The 16,499-nt window shown below is 42.4% G+C and overlaps 1 long non-coding RNA gene across 7 annotated transcripts in view; it reads right to left on the bottom strand.

Moving 5' to 3' along the window:
• The window catches only part of LOC140648038 (uncharacterized), a 265,166-nt gene that overhangs the window by 110,164 nt on the left and 138,503 nt on the right, over positions 1 to 16,499 (bottom strand). The gene's annotated exons all lie outside the window — the stretch shown is intronic.

Below are 16,499 nucleotides of genomic sequence, written 5' to 3'. Positions count from 1 at the left end.
TCCAAGTTGCAGCAGCCAGGCAGGTGTACCTATAAGCCTCTTAATGCTTCTTGTTACTGCTTCACCCAAAAGCAAGATATTTGCCCCACATTGTTCTAAGTCTTTGATCTGAACAGAGATAATCTAATATATAATTTGCACGACTGAGTTATTTCCTCCCCTTCTCCTTGCTCCCTCCCTCTCAGCAAATGAAATTGTACCAACCCTATAATACATATCCTATCTCACTATAAGGACACATATCTATATGGATGCAATGTTTATTCAAAATCTCAGCAGTAAACTTCAAAGAAAAATGGTAAGGAGAATACTGGCAGTTGAGCAGCATTTGCTTCCAAAAAAAAAAAAAATCAGCACCTTTCTTTGAAGATAAATTGTTCGTAACAAAAGACTCGGTAACAGTCCAGGTACCAGAAAGGTCCTCCTTGCTGTTTGTTGCAGCTTGGGTACCTACAGCAGGGCTACAAGAGAACCATGCTAGCAAGCAAGTTCCACTCTCCTCACACTCGTAAATGCTTTACAGACTCAGGATAAAGGTGATGTGGTAACAGAATAGTTTCCTTTCCACACAAAGTGAAAAGACACACCAAGTATTCAAGAGCATATCACAAGTATACTAACAATGAAATGAATAAAATTATAATTCTTATCACTAGTACTGGAAATTCTACCCTCCTCCCAAAATAATGTATTTCTGCCAAAATCTTTCTGAATCTGAATGGTACTTGCTGAAGTACCATTAAAATGCTTCCATACAGTAGCATAGGAAATGAATCGTATCTGGTCTGCATGGAAGTCTTTAAAATATGCACATATTTATCAGTCTCATCCTACATGCATAAATCTACCTTTACAATTTCTGGAAAACACTGATAAACACTGCTTAGAAGACAAGAAATGTACAAAGAAAGAAAAAGGAATTAATTTACATGGGAATTTACTGTGTCTGCAGGTCATACAAATGAACCCAATTTTTTCCCACAATTAAATCTATGGTGTTATCAAGACAATCAGTTTATTTTAAGACTGTCAACCCAATATATAAATTTCCTTTTGTGCTTGAAATGCCTTTATCAGATAAGATAGCTTTTGTTTAAACTGCTATTTTCAGCCTTTGCTTTGGGGGTTTTGAATATACACAGTGAAGTAACTTGAGATTTCCTACCCTGTTTTAAAATGTGTTTCTTCTGTCTGTTTGTGTTTTGTAATTTCCTGTCAAATAACCTCACCATAATTAACTTTCCTTGCTCCAACCTACTCTTTTTCTTTTTTTTTTTTAAAGCCATTCCCACTTCCTGAGGATGGTAATAAAACACTGATTGCATTCGGCTGTTATCTGCCTTTTCTTCCCCTCCTTCCCCCCTCTCTAACTCCCTTTGTCAAAGCCAGCACTCAGGTTTCGGCTCTTCATGGACTGAGAAAGGCACATAACAGGGAGAGGAAGCAAATCAGACTGCAGGAATCCAGATTCATTAGAGTTTATTGGGTCAATCAGCAGCTGGACCAGAGCCAGACAATTAGGCTGTGCAGCCCCTGAAGTCTGGATGCAGCGCTCTCCTTCCAGAGCCAAGCAAGCTCTGTAGCAGCCACCGTAACACCAGCACACGTCGGCACCATGTCCTGCTGTCTGCTGAGGCCATGGGGGTGGAAAGAGGAGAAGGAAAGCAGCAGCACACTGCTGCTTCACATCAGTTACAACTAACTGAAAAAAGTTCATTTGGCTGATTTCTTTTTCATTAAGCATGAAGCTGCTCGTTTTTTCCAGCTGAATTCTCTCATTGGTCTTTGCAAATTCCTACCAAAACACCCCTAGTTTGCTAATATATCACCATACAGAGCCTACAGACTATTTACCTTTCTTCATCTGAAATTCTTTAACCTCTTCCGTTTGTCTTCAACTGCACATTTCTGTTTCAGCCAAGCTTAGTCCTCACTTACCCCTCTGTCTTCTCACTCTGTCCCCGCTTTCCACTATCCACAAGACAACAGCCCTACCTATTTCAGCAGTTACTGCTTTCCTCCTTTCCCTTATCTATAAACTTGTCGCAAGCATAGCCTGAAGCCAGTGCACTCACTTCCTCTCTTCCAACTCTACACTGGATCATGTCCAGCCCAGCTTGTACTGTTTCCTTCTGAATGAAAGTGCTCTCACCAGGGTCATTCAGGATCTCTTCCCAGGCAAATCTATCCCCCTCCTGCTCAGCCCTTCTGGTTCTTTTGATGCTGCTGACCATCCTCCTTACTCTGACATGTCATCCTCATTAAGGTTTCAAATCAGTCACTATTTTTCCTGTCAATGATTATTCACTGTTCTGGGCAGCCCACTGTATCAATGGGCAGTCCTGAAAGCTCTGCCACTGGCATGCTGCTCTTCTCAGTTCAACACATTTGGGTGATCTCTTTAGCTCATGACTTTAGAACTCACTTCTGCGTTGATGGTTCAGATGCCATTTCAAGATTGCCGAAGCAGTCTGAGGTGATCTGACATGAAGGCGATGTCAGGAATGTGTGGTGAGGGCCAGGGAGAGGGGTATAGGCCAGGAGCCTTAGGTCAGATCATGCAGCTCATGAAACCATGTTGTCAGACACATCTTTTTCCCCTTCTAAGCCATCTCCTTTGCACTTATACACATGCCTCATTTTACCTCCCAAATCTTCAAGTTTTACGTTTTGTCACCAACAGAAATTAACTTGCACTAATACTAAATGCCTTCTCTACAAAACTTCCTCCTCTCCCCACAACTGATGCCAACACTGGGATTTCAATGCTTACAACAGCAAATTCAAAGTCACATGGGACATTTTCTTCTCTCCTTCTGAGTATCAAGTTCAGCCGCTCCCTTTCAGCCCCTTTCTTCCAGTCTCAGCAGCTTAAATCTCTCACTCTGTACTTTATCCTAACCAGTCTGACAACATTCTCCCCTTGAGTGTCCAAAAAATGACACTGCCTTCTGCCAGGGCATAAAAGGTACAACTGCTGAACTCATCTTCCCTTCTCTGTTCAGTCAGAAAACCCCCAAATAAACCCTTCAAGTAGTTTCCTAACATGGCATCACATTTAATGTTCTTTTCACACCCTCTTCTTTAACTTTTTCCTAAAGTTTATATACGTTAAACATTCCTGAGTTGACATAACGATCCTCAAGAACCACAACACCAAGCAGTGTGACAACACAAAACTGCTCCTGTTCCAGATAGCTGACACAATTAAGCACAAAGCATAGAGCCCAGAGACGGACAGTGGGTGTTGAAGGATTTGCTAAAAATGCTTGCAGTCATACCTTCAATTTCTGAGTGAGCAGTTACAAAGGTTAGCTATTTCTATGCAATTCAGGAGCACTGCTTTGAATGTGGAAGCTTTGCTTCCATCACATTCAGATTTTCTCTCCTGATGGTCACCACTAGGGTTTCTTTGGGGGGGAAGGGCGGTGGGTTGGGTTTGTTTTGTTTGTTTTTTTACACTGAGGCCACATCTAAATTATGCTTAATTCCTGCATAAGCAGCACCACTACATAGTAGCCCTCCTGCTGTTCAGAAGTTACTTATACAGCTCAGTGTCCTTTTTCTATGTGTCTAAACATTACTTGCTAGCTTCCGTTCAGCCTGAATTCTGGCAACTCTACCTTTCACCCTTTCCTGATAACTTTTTCTCCTTCCTTGGAACACAAAACCCAGACTGCTGGAGTACTTGCAAAAACTTCCAATTTCTGCACTATTCAGGTCCCTGAGCTCTCCACTGCAGCTGACTTGCCTTGCTAGCAGTTTGACAAACTCAAGTTTGCTATCTTTCAAAGACAATTTTTAATTAAGGACACACTTTTAATCCTCCCTTCATTTTAATTAAATCAATTCCTGATCACTTGATCTGAAGTTACTTCCTATGTCTAGCTCTTCTATGATCTCACCACTAGCTGCTAAAACCAGAACAGATACTCTTTTGTTCAGTATGTCCTTTCCTGTTGTGTTTTTTGGGGTTTTGTGTGTTTTGGTTTTCTTTTTTTTTTATGCTCTTTCACATTGTTAGCACTCATGGACAGCCTACTACCTTCTCTTTCTGTTCTTCCTGAACATGGCAACTAAGTACTACTTTTCCAGCAAGATTATTATTCTGCTATGCATCTATTGTCCTCTGCAACATTTGTCTTCACAAGTATTTTAGATTCCTCTATCCTATTAACCTGGTATTTAAGTACAAACCTTTTCCTTGTTTCTAACTGACCACAACCAATTGCCTTGTCAGGTTAGGCACAGACCTTTTGTTAACTGTCCTGTTGATCCAATTCATGTCCTTATAATTTCTATCACTTTCTTTTTTTCGTGCTGTCCTTCCATTATTCATTATTGTATCTTCTCCCTTTTCCACTTCCTGCACACTAAAGCCAGGCATGAATATTGTATGAGCATCTTCAGACCTTTTCCCATCATTTCTTGACATATTCAATTGCTGTAACAGACTCAGTATCAAAGACTACTACCCCACACAGTGATGTAGACCACTCTAAGTAATATTCTCTTTTCATGAATGGATCCCAGTAGAAACACAGCCCAAGCTTTCCTCCCATCTGTCCCCCTCACCTATGGGCCTTCTCTACGGACTGAATAAAATCTGATCACCAGAGTCCAAATTTTTGCAGAAATCATGGCAAAAGTAGAACTGGGAAGAGATCTGCATATCCTGATGGATTTCTCCTAAGAAAGAGCAAAAGCACGGACATGCTACTTTAAAATGTAGCAAATCAGTGAGGGAGGTATCACAGCAGAGACATTGTCTCAGTGCCTAACTCCACTTTAAGAAAGACTAGATAATTTTACCTTATTTCTAAAGAGGGAACCCTCTGTATTTCCCAGTAGAGTAAGTCTACGAGGTCTAAACAAGTTCCCAAAAAAAAAAAAAGCTGTAGATTATTTCAAATCACCAGCTGTCAGCCAATAGCCTGGATAATGGAAATCCACAGTTTCCTGGCTTCCTGCATGCTTCCTTGCAGGCTTCAGAGTATTATTCTCTCTTATTTGCCTACACTCACTATGATTTCCGTTCTCTTTGCTTCAAGAAAAATTTATATTTTTTACTTCACCTGTAGGAGACAAGAGGGATTAACACTACCAGAGACTTTGCATATGACCTCTGCTTTTATGGGCACCGTTTGTCACAGAGGTTCATTAGACTTGTGTTTCCTAAACTTACTTCAGTCAAGGAATGAACTTTTAAGATGGATGAACACTCAGCATAGCTGCTTTAAACAAAACCATCCCAGTTTGTAAATAAGAGGTGATTAGAGAAATTCGCTGCAGAAATCAGTCACATTAATCAGCTGGTTATAGCAGATTGATGTGCAGCCACTAGAACTGTCTAAACAATTTTGTTAACCTTTAACAAAAATGTGAAGGAATATGCTGCAAAATGGTTCAGCTTTAAACGGATAGGACACGCTCTTTTTAGGAGAAGAGTTAAGTTCCAATATTATTATTTTATTCAGATTTAACCAGAAAAAGTGGCCCAAAAAGAGCAATTTATATTTACAGCATTCCTTTCCACAAGTTCATTCCTGGCTGTGAACAACGGCCAATGGCAGGACACAGAGTATTTATTCAACAACAGATTGTAGCTGGGGACTCATTGAGGGAGGCTGATGCTAAGTCAATGTACAAAGCAAAATGAATCATCATAAAGCCTCTAAGGATTTCCTCCAGTACTGCTTCCCTCCCGTGTTACCACCAATTTTTTTTTCAGTCAAAAATCACAGTGGAATTGCAGAATAGTCCGTGAAACATGGTGCACACCAGCAGGGTCAGAAGGGGCTGCAAGGGTCCCAGCAGATGGCTGCCAGCAGGCCCCCTCGCACCCCAGGGCTGCGAGCCCACCCAGCACACACCAGTCTGCAACCCACAGCTGCACCTCCACGAGGAGGCTCACCCAGAGCCAGCTGGCATGACAAGATCTCAAGGACCACAGCAGAAGAAAGCCAGCTGAAGAGCAGCCAGTGTGGCTGCGCTGTCAAACGGCCAAGTTTGGTACCTGTGCTCGCAGTGACCAGTGCCATCGTCTGTAAGGCACCCATTGCACATGTGCCAGTGCTGCCAATAGCCCGGGAAGGGATGGGATGTTTCAACACCTGCAGCAGCGGCCACACACACTTAAAAATAATGAATCTGAACTTAAAACACACTCCCTCCCCCCGAGACTAACTGAAAAAAAAACACACTTAAAAGATAATATTCTTCCTTTTTATAATTTGCTTTCTCACTTTTGCGTTTGAAGCAGCATTTGATTCATATTTCCAGGTTTTCTTCCACAACCACCAGAAATAGAAAGCTGACTTAAAAAGCGAGGTGCAAGAGAAGAGAAAACCAACAAGCAGTCTTTATCAGTTGTTTTCTTCCAAGAGCTACAGTTTTCAGAGGAACACCAAAGTAGACACTGATAATATCATGTTCATGTCAATCATAATACATTTCATAATACCTGGAAGCTCTGAAGTCAACACTTTCAGAAGAAAACCTTACAAGAACAATCTTGGGCTATCTTTAACTTAATTTTGCCCACATTAAACACAAATTCATCCTTTCTGTAGCCAATAAAGACCTATTGTTTTGGATGCAGGATGCTAGACGCAAGCACTAGAGCTTCTAAAGCAGGATGCACATGTTATCAGATGCAGGGAATTTAAATTCAAGGAATTGTCTTTTATTTTTCTTTATATACATCTACTTCTAATATTTATCAACCCTGGCTTACACAGATAGAGCAAAATTAAGCTTGGAGTCAACTCTTACTGAAGTCTGATTCAGATTTTAGAGAGTTACAAGCTAGAAGGTGCGTGATAAACTCCATTCTGTTACAATAGCATCTCTCGGTTATACTCAGCAGGGACATTTGTTTAAGTGACAAAAGAATTTGATTTCAATTCCTCTCGCTGGGTAAGCTGCACTTGATCTGTACAGCCAATGAATAATAAATCAATGCAAATTACACCGCTTTATCACTAACAACCATTTTCTGGTCAGCTACACCACAGACTACAGTCTCTCCCACAGCAGACGAATAACCCCCAGGGACTTAAAATAGGAGTTATTTATAGCCTGCAGGGGAACAATTGGGCTCTAACATATAATTTGCATCACTGTTTATATTTGCAGTGAATTTGGCCCTTGAAATCTTTGGCTACAATGAAGGCACAAGCTGCTTTCATCATTAGTGCATGACTCTGCAAATTATTTTAATCGATATTTGAATATTTAACTCTTAGGCAGCTCCCCACACCCTGCAAGAAATGCCTTACACTTGACAACTGGGTCACTCATACCCTGTTTCTTAACCACCTGTAGCTTTCCTGGGTAACAATTTTTGATAGAGATTGCAACTGTCTTAAGGTATGAACTATCAAAGATAAAATAAAGCTCCGTGTTGGCACTGCAGACATCTTGAGAGGGGAAGGTTTATAACTCACTCTCTATTAGCACAGTATAAAGCCATTCTTCATTCGAAAGATGGATGGGTTTAGCCCCTCAGAGGAGCCAGGCAGCTGCACAGATCTGGAGAAAGAGGCCTCGAGGGCACATCGTGGCCAGTCAGGGCCTCACCTTTTACCGAGAAGATGGATGCTCTTCGCATAGCATCATTTTTGTGAGCGTCTATCTAGAACTCATCATTGAGCACCAGAGGAAAGTATCACATTGATGCAAACCAAAGCTAACTTCACCTATTCAGAAGACTTACAAGAGCACGGAATAACACAAGACGCTACCATAACGCCATGCAAATCATCCATGATTCACTTACCCACAATGGTTCAGCCCTACACGCAAACTTCAGTCTGAAGTAAAACTCTCCCCTTGTGCAAACCTTGACAGCCAGCTTTGATGGCATGGCCGATCATTAACGACAGCAGTTCTCTAATGAATGCAGGGACCAACCGTCTGGACACAAACCCACACTGGACAATGCTCTGGATGCCGTTCAGCGAACGAGCCTCACACAGGTAATGACACACGAAGTCTTGTGAATGTTTGAGCCACACTAAGGGCAACAAACACTAAGCAGCACCCCATGGTGACAGCATGCACAGAAAAACACGTGGGATGGACGGAGGGGAAGGGAGGAGGATGCCTGTGAGCTGCCTCCGAGCCCAGTAGGGCCTATCCAGCACTGTCGCTGCAGGAAAACCCCAGCCTCCGCCAGGCTGGGCAGCGAGCCCAGCTCCCTGACAGCACCAGCGAAACAGCCAGGTCCGTACTGGCTGTGGTGCAAGGGCAGGTATGGCAGCACCTGGGAGACCTTCCTGCCACCCCTCTTGCACCACTCCAAATTAAGCCAACCTCAGCTGCTGCGGGGTCTGAGGTTGTCAGGGCACAGATCTATGTAAATAAAGAAATACAAACTGTGGGCGTCTGGTTGGGCTCGTCTCTCTTTGTGACCAAGAAGCTGCTTTTAGGGCTGGCTCGACTTGCCCCGAAGGCTTCCCAGAGCACTGTGTAATAAAGATGATTGAAACGCAGACTATGTCAACAGACACTTCCTTTGAGAGAGGTAAACAGGAGGACAGCACCTCGCTCATCAAAAACAACCAGACATACCTATAGGGTATGCAGAGCCAGCCAAGATCCTTTGGGGTTTTCTCTTTCCTTTTAAAAAGAAAACATTAATTTTTTTCCCAAAATTTAATATTAAAAGAAGAAAACGCTGGCAACACCCACGGTGATGTTATGTCAGCTGCTTATATTGGGTCAAATACAGTGCGACAGGAAGCAGGGGCTCCACGTGAATACAACCCCATCAACTCGGTGCCATTCTGCTTCTCTGTCCCAAGCACAGACTGCTAAACGATGCTTACGGGAGAGAGCACGTCCAGACCCGCAGCTTTCTGCCCAGCCTGCCCAAGAGAAAAGCACCCTTGTAGAAGGGAAAAGGTAGTTACATGCCAAACTGCACCTCTTTTGATAGCTCCCATACGATCAAGTCCTCCTGTCCCAGGAAGAAAATGAATTGGGCATTCTTTCTTGGTCTAGATGAGGTGGTGGAAACAGCACAGTGTAGGATAGCAAATAAGTATTTGGAAGGAAGGCATTTTCAGCCATCCAGCTCATAAAAGCAAGCAGAAGACACTAACCTGGCACAGCACTTGAGTAGCCATCAGCATAGCCAAAGTAAATGAACAGAGTGACTGAGAAGGTAAAAACTGGGACCTGTTCAGAAAACTATTCTTCTTCCAAGTTTCTATTTCTCTAGTTGCAAGATATGCAAAACCATTCTCTAACGCCTTTATTAAAATGCATATTTCTTAATCTTACCATCCTTGTTATCCGAGTTCCCAGTTTTTCCCACTGTGTCAGACTGATGGAAGCAATGCACCAGGGCAAAGGCAACAGCAAGACTGTTTTGAGCCTTGTCAAGCACCTTTCCCTCTCCCATCCTAGCAGAAGGCAGGAAGTGACTGGAACCTCTTACAATATGAGACAGATCTTAGCTCCTCCACTCTACAGCATTAGTCACATTTTCTCTTAAGCCATTTAGTAATTTTCCTGCTACAAAGTGCCATAGGTTGTGCCTTAAAAAAAAAAAGTACAGAAGACAGGGGCCAGACTACTATAACCAACTATGCAAGAGCCCTTGTTTGCGCTAAGCAGCTTTTCTGTACCTCTCCTCCCACCACCAGGAAGTCTTAACATGGCTGAAATTTACAGCAGTTATAACAAACCACTGCTAACTGCAAATTTTAATTAGAGCATTTGCCTCTGGTGTAATGCAGTAATAAGGAGAAAATGGGTGTCTCTGCTTTCTTCTAAGGATCTCTGTATGCAGGCAGGTACAGACCTGAGCTTGCTCTGCCTGTACTCCAAGCTGTCTCCTGGTTGAAAGCTGTATATCGCTTTGTATTGTAGGTACAGTATGCTGTGCACAAGCAAATAGGCCCTGCCACTCAACACACCTAAGCTTGTCTAGATGACTGCAAACAGAAATGAGAATTGTGCCCCTGTAGCAAGGGGGGGCTGGGGGAAGGAGATATTTTTTCTTTACATCCAACGCTTGTTCACACTTGTCCTAAGAAAAACAGTATTGGCTAGTATTACCCTTGTCTTCTCATAGGGGTATGTTTTTAGAGTTTTTCTGCCTTGCTGTTCATTATATTTAGGTCATTTGCAAGTATTAAGCTATCATCTGCACAGAGATGATAGCAACTATAACAGAAGAGTAATATTCGGAGAGGATAAACCACAGTGGGTAGTGGATTATAATAAAGAACCAGGGAAGCCTGGCTGACCCTTATCAGAGTGAGCCAGCTCTTGCTAACACTCTGAATTAGGGTTTACCACTTTTGTTTTACTCTGGCTATTTTAAAAAAGAATCACAGCAAAATAATGGAACGTGAACAGGGACATTAAAAAAAAAAGGGTGTAAAACCAATAAAAGTGTCTATTCTTTTTATTAGGAGGTTTACCAAGCACCTAACCAGTCAACAATCAAGCCACTAAGACAATGTAATAAAATTAAAGTCTTTTTTTGAAGACACTGGAAATTTTAGTATTGAGCATCCTAAACTTCTGCTGTCTGCCAATAATCTTTTTTTAACCCCTGCTCAGATGCTGTTATTGAAGAAGAAAACAAGAAAAGGCTAGGAACAGCAGGGTTCTCAAGAGCAGACTAAGCACAGGAGAACTGACTCCTCTCTAGCGCCCCAGAACTACATGAAGGCACCCATCTTCAGGCAGGATAACAGACTTCTTGCTGTTGTTTCACTAGCTGAGCAGGAGCCAGGTGATTTCCAGCGCTAGCCTGGGGGCAAGTAGCTTTCTCTGCCCTCCCACAGCTTTCCTACCCCGCCAGGAGGGCTGCTCTTCCCAGCAGGGGAGCTACCTAGGCAGGAACTACTGACTCCAGCCTCCAGCAGGACCCAGCAAGTCCTTCCTCATCATCATCCCCCACCCCCCATCTCTGCAGCAGCAGGTTCGTGGAAGTGCTTTGGAGAGCAGGCTAGTCCCAGAGGCAGCCCCAGCTGACAGATGCCCTCGACCCTCAATGGGGCTATTTGGGTAAGCTGCACAACTTCGCTTTTATGTTTGATTTCTGGAGCCCGCCTGACCTGCAGAACACTAAAGAGCCGCCTTTGCTCTCTCTTCACTTTCCTGCTTTTGGGCTCAAATTTAGCAAATAGCAGCCCATATAACACATGGCATCGACTCACTGTTCTGTGCCATCGTTATCGGTACTAAGGAAAAGCACTAGAGACAAATAGGTAAATATTAGGGAGGAAGAACATGTATTACTCCAGTAAACTCATCAGTTAGTATGAATTAATTCAGGAAACCCCCAGGGGAATTAAAAAAAAAAAAGAAAGAAAAAATCTCCTTCATTTATGGCAAAGCCAAGAGAATATGAACCCTAAATAGCTGTCCCTCTTTTCCCCTTTCCAGCAAGACTGGGAGAGAGCAGGTCAAGCAACAATATCACAACTCTGCATACTGTCAGGCTGCTATTCAAAAAACAAGAAAGAATATGAATGTAACCTGATTTCGAGTGGATCTGGGAGAGTCTTAATGCTGAAGTTTGTATGCCAGCTTTGTAATTATTAAGATCTTAGACCAGCCCTTGTTTCTGAGTACTGGTCTAGATTAGCAAGTCACCTGAAAGTTTACAGTAGGAAAACCATATGGGCATATTCCTGTAGCTACATGTGTACAGTAATTATGGCATAGGTAAGCAATAACACATGCCCAAAGCATCATACTTGGTGAGGCATGAGGCTTACGTGCATATCTACAATTATGACTTCAGACTTCAAAGTACTTATTGCTCAGACAGAATTGGTAGCCTACTTCCTTGTAAAACACACATAAGGATCTATTGCTATAAAACACATATAGGTGCTGATATAACACGAGATTTAAAGTGTGGGTACCAGAACTGTGAAAGGGGGAAGGAGGATATTACTTAAAATATTTTCCTATATTGTTTTAAAGTGAATGCACTTTAAAGTAGCAGGCAAAAGTAAGCATCAATTAAATCCTAAAACTGCCAGAGTTTCATGCTGATGCTCAAAGTTTGGTTACGTGGCAGGCACCACTTCAAGTTCATGTTCCCCTCTGAGAAACGGGGTCCTTTCTAATACATTATCCACTCGATTGCTTTCAGACCTCTCATCAATCAAGAAATCCCATCACAATCGTGTGATCAGCAACTGTGGGCTGACATTCATGCATGGCAATTTATGACAAAAATCAATAATAAGTGTTTCCTTTTACATGGCTTTTTCAAAATAGGACCACATTTTAGAAAAGTACATTTTTCTGAAGATTAGTTTCTAAATGAATAGCACCAACTTCAAAGCAAATGTTTCTGTGAGGGCTGGTATAACATTCGAGTTCTTACATGATCTTCAAGGCTGCAGTGTGACCTAGGAGGCAGCCATAATGAGACACAGACAGTGAATAAAGCACTGATTTAATTATGTTGTTTGATATATGATGACCTCATCCACTGGTGTTTATACTAATGTAGTGCTTGAAATGCTTTATCGACATATGGGAAGGCACAGTCTCCAGCCTGAAGAGCTTACAGTCTCAAAGACAGAAACCAGATGAAGGGTGTTCTCTTCCTGTAGCTTATTGTAGGTTTTAAAGCTTTGCTCGTTTCCATCAGGTCTTAAATATGCACTGAATGCTGGAGAGTGGGTTGCTGAGTGAATGCTCTAAGCTTGCTGGACAAGATACCTACTGCATGGTTACCTTTGATTACAGAAGAGGATTTCCAGCATGGCAAGTCTATTTTCCTACGTACAATCAATGACAGGAAGATGCAAACACTGGTGGGGTGGAGGGAAACTATAGCTGTTTACAACATCTCCACCAAATTCCTTCAGTTTTGGAGATACCTCATGCCCCAGCGTGGGCTTTGACCCACTGTTGTCTGCTGCTACAGAAAGAAGAGTGGAGGACAGAGTTGGTAAAACCTGCTAGTTTCCATCAAGACAACTGTGCTGTAAGCATCTCCACCCAGAAAATTAACAGTCAAGGCTCAGAGTTTGGTTAAATATACATGTATATCTTATTTTGCACTCCTGATTAAGATTCCTCGAAAAATATGCAGTAAAGTAACTCTTTATGGTGTTAACACCATGAAAAACTCCATAAGGAAATGAGTAGTTCTGCATTCAGTGCACCATCTGCCAACCACGCAGTAAATAAGGCCATACAAGAAATGGTGAGAAACAAAACATCAACAACCTACCCACTCATTAAGCATTAGCCATGCTGTGCACTGAACGATATGCAGGCCTTGTAGAAAAAAAAAGTACACAATCCTCTAATTAAAGGCAATCAAAATGAATATTTACCAAGAGGATGAACGAATAGCTTTAATTGTACAGTTTTCTAGCCTCCGATTGCTTGGTTTTGCAACCTTCAAGTTCAGCCCTCTTCAGTAAAGGCCTAACTTAAGGCATTATTTATCTTATTTTACTTCTATACAGGAAACCCACAAAACACATGCAGTTGACACACTTTTACCCTTATTAGGTACGCACACATGTACAAGACCATTGCTTTCACTGACACCTATCATAGCAACCAGACACAAAGACAGGTTAAAGAAGAGATACCTCAGTTCTATTCTGCTTTAAGATAATTTTGGAATAGAAAGAGGGCTTCAGGACATCCTTTCTCTTAAAGTGAGTTTTCTCAGCTACACTAGATTTTAAAATCCCTATTAAAAAAAAAATCCAATGAGTCCTGCTAGCAAGGATAAAAGATCAAAAGAGTATAAATTAAATACATTATTAGTGAACAAAATGTATATATACACACATATATATTTGGAAACCTTTAAAATGGTCCACAGAAGTTAACCAATGAGAAAGCATTTGCCCAGCAGAGCTGAAAAATAGCTGACAGAGACTAACAGTAACATGTTTTCATTTTCCTTTCAAACTCTGGTACAAATTCAGCTAATATCACTTTGTATGATCTCATGCCGGGATAGGAGCCAAAAGTTTCACTTGAAATCTTTGCAGTTATCAGATCTGGAAAGCTTTTCAATCACTTACGTTTGAGAAGCATTAAAAAAAAAGACAAAAAAAGACCAGAGATAAAAGGCCAGGGGCTTGAAACATTTATCACTTCATCAGACTCGTCCATTTGATGCTAGGTCAGCATCTTTACAGATACAATGGAATGCTTGCTCTACCTATATTTTGAGAGGTTTTGAAAAAAAAAAAATTAATGAATGTACAGGGTTAGAAATAGGCGCAGAGCAACAAGGCCAGGCAATCCATATGGAGGACAAACTCCTTAACTAGCACATCCGGGAATGGAAACACTCCTAGGCATAAAGGGAGGTTTGCAATGCTTGCTTCCAGCAGTGGAAAGCTGCAAACACGTAGCCACGTTGCTTTGGTGTCAGCCTGGCAAGCAGCAGCCCTGCCATACAGGGTAGGCAGCAACTGTGTAGCACGCACAGGGTAAGTGCGATGCTCCCTGAAAGGTCAGAATCGCTACAGCTGGACAAGCTCTACCCGCTGCTGTGCCGTGGTGCTGGGGATCCCAGGCCCGCCCATACTACAGTCTGGTCATCAGCATCTCCCCCTTGGCACTACCAGGTGCCTGGGAAACCAGGACAAGTTCAGAAAGCCCTCAGACTGACCTAGACCAAGGTTGAAAGAGGAAGAAGATGGGATGTCCAGGAAAACATAAATGCCCTGCCTAGAAGCAAATGTTATCAATGCATTCAAGCAGCAGCTGAAATAAAAGGCTTCCAGCTCCATATGACACCACATAGGGACTGCATAAGGACAGATCAGGGTAACAAGTATATGGCATATATTTGCCACCTCCAGTCTCCTCCTGATAAAACCAATATACCACAAACACTTTGTAAGCACAGTTGTAGCCAAGGAAAAGCAGGCACAAGGTAAAACTGAATACAACCACGAGCACAGAGTGCTCTATGCCTTGCCAAGCTGATTGCTGTTTTGAAAGACTACGCCAATTTGTGAGTTATTAGGGCAGCTTCAGACCTGCTCTGGTTTCAGGCAGGAGCCACATCTCACTAAGCGACAGCTCACCTACCCATTACAGGACAAAAGCTACTCATGCAAAGCCCAAATCCATAAAACATTCACAACCACGTTAATCTTACCCTCAGCAGTGATTATGCAGGCCAGCATATAACTGGACTTGCTTATGACAGACTTAAAAATAAATTTTAAAAACTTTATTTTTTCTAAACAAGCCAGTATATGAAAAACAGAGCATGTTTTCAGAAAGCACCACAAAACACTCAGGTGTGGGTTTGTAGGCTCATGGTTACTCAAGTTGTGTGACCCTAGGCAGTCGCCCTCTTCAAAAAATAGAAAATACAGGAAGTACTATCAAAATGTTTCTATTGCTTTCCCATACTTACATTTAAAGCATTCTTTGTGCATGCAAGCAAATCTAGTGAGCTTTTCCATTTCCTTGCTCAGGAAAGTTGAATTTTCCTCCCTCCAGTAAGAGCTACCATTCACATTATACTGGTGAACAAAAATGAGTAACCTGGAAATTGAGTCTTACCACTGTGTCTTTCCTGACACAGATCCCTGCTCTCCCATTACCTTCCAAAACTCCCCCTCAAAACACTTTTTTTTTTTTTTCTCATTATTGCCTGCACATTTCTCACCCCTTTGTTCTTTCTTCTTATTCAGAAAGGTCTTATTTCTGGCTCCCCGACTTTGTCTTCACCTTTTCTCTCTCACTAACTGCAGAAGAAACTCTTTTATACTTGCTCCCAAGTATAGCCCACCAAGAAACATCTCTGGAGGGGGGAAAAAAAAAAAAAAGGTGTGGTGTACACGGTTCAACAGAACTATTCCCACCCACTTCACTCTCTACTGCATCCTTTCATCCCACTCTTTGTTCTGGAGAAGCCACACAAGTTACTACTCCCATTTGTTTCCCTCCTTCACCCACTGAGCTCCAGATGCTTAGACACACCACTGACACCCACTTCGTTCTGCTGCCTACCCTTCTTCCCCTCCAAGTGCTGGGACACTCCCATACCTTGCTGCAGCCTGCCCCACCTCACCGTGTACTCCCCTTCCTCTCCAGCATACACTTGCACCTGCTGCAGATTTCTGCTTCAGGCAAAGCCTCAGACTTCCTCCCTGACACCTCCGACACAATATCATCATCGTCTTTTCTTTCTACATCACCCAGGGCACGTTCCTTGGGCTGCAAGGTTTTAGGCAGCATGGCAACATCTCGGCTCTGGCCCTCTGAAGCTCACAGAGTCCTGTCCAAATCCACCTCTGGGGGGTTTTTTTTGGCATTGCCGGCCTCCACACGCGTAAGAGGAAGACTCACTTAGGAAGTCATCCCAAGCTGCCCTGGATGGTGCAGCCTCCATTTTCAGCCCTGCATGTGGCTTAAATAGACAAAATGAACCTACATTACAAAAAGGTTTAAATTAATACAAAGATAGTGCTGCTACTCTGCCAGTGTTAGAGCTCTTCTTTACTAGTTCTTAACTATTT

Source organism: Ciconia boyciana, chromosome 2 (assembly GCF_034638445.1).
Source record: "Ciconia boyciana chromosome 2, ASM3463844v1, whole genome shotgun sequence".
Taxonomy (NCBI): Eukaryota; Metazoa; Chordata; class Aves; order Ciconiiformes; family Ciconiidae; genus Ciconia; species Ciconia boyciana.
The sequence above is the reverse complement of the archived record's forward strand: the minus strand, read 5'-3'. Positions and strand labels throughout refer to the sequence as shown.